This window comes from Elephantulus edwardii, unplaced genomic scaffold (assembly GCF_000299155.1).
Source record: "Elephantulus edwardii isolate Elephantulus edwardi_28Jun2011 unplaced genomic scaffold, EleEdw1.0 scaffold00246, whole genome shotgun sequence".
NCBI lineage: Eukaryota > Metazoa > Chordata > Mammalia > Macroscelidea > Macroscelididae > Elephantulus > Elephantulus edwardii.
In genome coordinates this window covers 3,962,159-3,966,390 of record NW_006399996.1, presented here as the reverse complement: position 1 = coordinate 3,966,390, position 4,232 = coordinate 3,962,159, and the positions used below count along the sequence as shown (strand labels likewise).

At 39.8% G+C, this 4,232-nt stretch overlaps 2 pseudogenes; both read left to right on the top strand.

Moving 5' to 3' along the window:
- LOC102863741 overlaps nt 1-1,846 on the top strand; it is a 28,558-nt pseudogene extending 26,712 nt beyond the window's left edge.
- A 101-nt stretch (nt 1,847-1,947) lies between these two features.
- LOC102873590 lies at nt 1,948-2,387 on the top strand (annotated as a pseudogene).
- Nucleotides 2,388-4,232: the final 1,845 nt, after the last annotated feature.

The window sequence follows — 4,232 nt, the reverse complement described above, 5'->3', positions numbered from 1 at the left end:
TCAATGATTTAGATCCTCCCAGAAGAGCTGTGGTGAGCATTAAAATTGCTGGTAAGTATATTCATTTTCTCCTGGACACAGAGCCTACTATTTGGTCCTAAAAGCCTTCTGAGGTCCCAACTCTTCTCACTGTTTCTTAGTTTTTGGAATTGGCAGAAAACCTCATAAGCACTTCCTTACTTCACCTCTGCCTTGCATGCGGACTTTCAAGTTGTAAAACAACCCAGGGGTAGATGGCATTTGCTCCAGGACTTAAGAACAATAAGTGACATAGTTGAGCCTCTACAAAAAGAAACCAAAAAACCCTGTAAAGATTTCTACCGATGTTTATTGCTGCTTTGTTCAAAATAGCAAAGAGTTGGAAACAGCCCAAGTGCCCACAACAAATGGATAGAGAAGGTGTGGTATATTTAAACAATGGAATATTATGCTGCATTGAAAAACAAGGCACTTGTGCTCGCTTCAGCAACACATATACTAAATATGGAATGATACAGAGAAGATCAGCAAGAAGTGTTAAAAAAAAAACAAGGCACTCATGAAATATTATACAAAATGGGTGATCCTGGAGTATATTATGCTGAGTGAAATATCTCAGTCATAAAAGGACAAATACTGCATAGTGCCACTGTTGTAAAATGGGACTAACGTTGGGATTGAGGGGAGCCTAAGAAAAGAGGGAATAAAAAAACAAAAAAAAAAGAGGGAATAAATGATGTATACTACATTGAAACAGGTGAGGGAAAGAATTGTTTAAATGGAATATATGATTAGGTATTTTTTTCATGACAAGATTCCAGGAAAAGCAATGCATACCAAAGTGAACTGTGGATTGTGGACTTGGGTGGGGGGCAGGGAGGGGGAGGGGCAGAGGGGATTGTGTAACAATGAAAGAATTTTATTTTTTTTTTCTTTTCAAAGAGAAAAGTCAACTTTGGAGGGGAGGGATGGGCAGGGAGGAAAATGGAACAATGAATGAGAAAAAAAAATAAATGGGAAGGATATGCTGTAAAAAAATAACATTTAAAAAAACTGTAAAGAACTATTAAACTCTGTTAAACTGCATATAAGATAGAATATTATTTTCTTATCAATTTCTAGTTGTATCTAAAACTCCTATACTTTTATTAAAAAGATTAAGTAAATACTAAAATTTCTTTTCACTACAATATTTCAAATAGTACTAAAAAGTCATAACTCAATGTTGGTAAGCCTCAATAAACCTCTAAAGTTAAAAAGCATATAGCCAGCTGTTTAAAGTAATAACTCACTTTAAGTAGCAAAGTTTCTCCTAAAAATATACAAAGCCTAGTACCCATTGATTAAAAGAAACTGACCCAGCCAATTAACTCAGAAACCCGTATAAAACACTCTTTAAATACTATCTTTCAAGTTCTACATTGTACCAGTCCAACCCTCCTTAAAAATTGTTAACTTTATCTCTCCCTATGGCAGAGAGAGGAATCCACTTCCACAGTAGCTAGCCTTGGGAAACCCTATGAACCTGGAGAAAGGATGAAAGTTATACAGGAGGTGTCCAGGACTTTCGTTCATAGAGTCAGTATGAGTTGCCTGCGACTCACTTAACAGCAACATGGCAGAGAGTAATCATAGCCAACCCTGTTTAACTTAATTAAATTTTAGAGAAAGCTCAACTATGTGGGTGGGGTGAAGACATGAACTAGGGCTGGGGCGGAGTGCGCGGGGCACTGTGGGACCTGAAGAAAAACCCAGAGGGCCAAAACCACTGATGGATGAAAACTTTGGACGCACCGACAACCAGCGGCGGAAGCGGGACTGGGGTGGGGCTCGAATGCTGCGCAAGGCACTATGGGACACAGCGTGAGCCGCGTATAAAGGGACGGAAGCCTCACTGGGTCAGGCCGCATCGACGCGGGAAGTCCGGACGCCTGAACGGATTTTAAAGAGGAGGCCGCGGGAGCGGCAATGGCAGAGAGGCCTGAGGATCTAAATCTGCCCAATGCCGTCATCACCCGGATCATCAAGGAGGCGCTCCCGGACGGGGTCAATATCTCCAAGGAGGCCCGGAGTGCCATCTCCCGCGCCGCCAGTGTCTTCGTGCTGTATGCCACTTCCTGTGCCAACAACTTCGCAATGAAAGGGAAACGCAAGACTCTCAATGCCACTGATGTCCTCTCAGCCATGGAAGAAGTGGAGTTCCAGCTGTTCATTACTCCACTGAAAGAGGCTCTGGAAGCATACAGGCGGGAGCAGAAAGGCAAGAAGGAAGCATCTGAGCAAAAGAAGATAGAGACAGAAAAACCGATTCAGAAGAACAAGACAAGAGCAGAGATGAGGACAATGATGAAGATGAGGAAAGGCTAGAAGAGGAAGAACAGAATGACGAGGAGGAGGTGGACAACTAAATAGCGTGGGAAGACCATGGTACCTTAGAAGATGCCATTCTGAAACGTACATATTTATGAGTTTACCTGCTGAGCATAGTAGTCTTAGGCTGAAGGCCTGAAAAGATGGAAATTAAACTGACTAAAATTGTCATCAAAACCAGTGCTTCCTAGAATTGGAGAATCTAAGTAGCAAAATCTTATTTTGCTTAATCAGTCTGAGGGTTGTGACTTTTTAACAAGAGGGATTCAGAATAGCTAAGGGATATTAACCAGTTTGATCTCACTTGTTTAGTTCTGTGTATGATTAAGCAGTTTTTTATTCCTGGTTCCTTCATCTTCCCCTCCCCTAATCTCTAAAAAAGGTAATCCTTCCATCCCATCTGCTAATCAGCTGTTTGAGGCTCAGGGTAAATGTGGGCATTGATCAGGGTGAAGTACTTGATTGTCCAGGGTGTGGCAGTATGACAAGATGGTTTCAATTTAGGAGACAGCCAACAAGCTGGAGGAGAATAGTGAAAACTAGTGTCTCTTCACTTGATTTAAAAACCCTTATGTTTTACATGTAGGTATGTGACTTGCTTCAGTGGCTATGCTCTGGACATACATGTTTTTACATTCTTAATACAGAATGGAACCACCCAAGCAAGACTGCCAATGTTTTATTCTTAAAAAATAAATGATTTAGTCTTAGTTGTACTTTGTTTTCTGCCACTTAACAGCTTTAAGATTTATCTTCACCCCCTGGAAGGTGTAAAATCCCAGGCTTTCAACTGTAATTCATCAGCTAGATTTGTGACCAGTTTTTCATTCTTCAGTTCATGAGTTCTAAACTTCATAATCTCAAGGCACAACTTCTCCCTCTGTTTTATTTCTGTACCTTCCTGTGCTGTGTCCCATGCTACTTTCTTCCCTCATCCTGATTCCCACCTTTTCACCTTTCTGCCAATTCAGGAACATTGAAAACCTGCTTAATATATAAAAGTGTAAAATCCTCATATTCTTTATTATATTTTCATGTTTTTGTAAAAACAATAGTTTTTGTAAAATCAATACTGTAAAACTGTAAACCTTAAGGGAAATGTGATGGTGCTCAGGAATCTAATTCCCCCAAACCATCTATCCCCTTTAATGACTTATAAAGTATTTGGCCTTTCTTAGCCTTCTTTCTCCAAGCACTTTCTGTCTCTAAGTTAGAGTGCTTGGAGTTTGACAGGTAGTTTGAAGTGTAGTTTGGGACTGTTAACTTGTTAAATGAATACAGTGAAAAGTTTGCTAGTGAGTGGAGAATTGAGAGAACTATCATTCATTGTGTAAATAAAGACCATTTTTGTTGAAAGTGAAAAAAAAATTTTCAAAAAACTACACTTCAAACCCTAATAAAATAACTCTCATAAACCAGCTAACAGACTATTTAATCCATCTCCTTACCTCAAATGTTAGCTGCTGCCTACTTTAAATTATAAGCACAAAAGCCATAATCAATGTTTCCTCTTCTTATAGAAATCACACCTTTTCCTTGTCAAATAATATCACTCAGTACTTCAAAAGTATTCTTCATCTGTGGCAAGTCAGCTTACCATTGCTTGCAGACCAACTAGACTGGAGTCTATATATGTGCCTTTTTAACCCCCAAAACCGCTATACTTACAGAAAACCAAGTTCAAATGTTTTGTCCCCCCCATCAAAAAAATAGGCCATCATTGCTGCGGTACTCCTGAAAACAAGCCTTATGGCAGGAGCCATAAGAAGACAATGGAACTTTTTCTCTTCTCTTGAAAGCTACCCTAGCTTCTCCCCTTCCTTGGCCCTCTTACAGAAATTTCCTTGCCTCATGTTATTTCGCTCTAGTTTTCTATAGAAGGG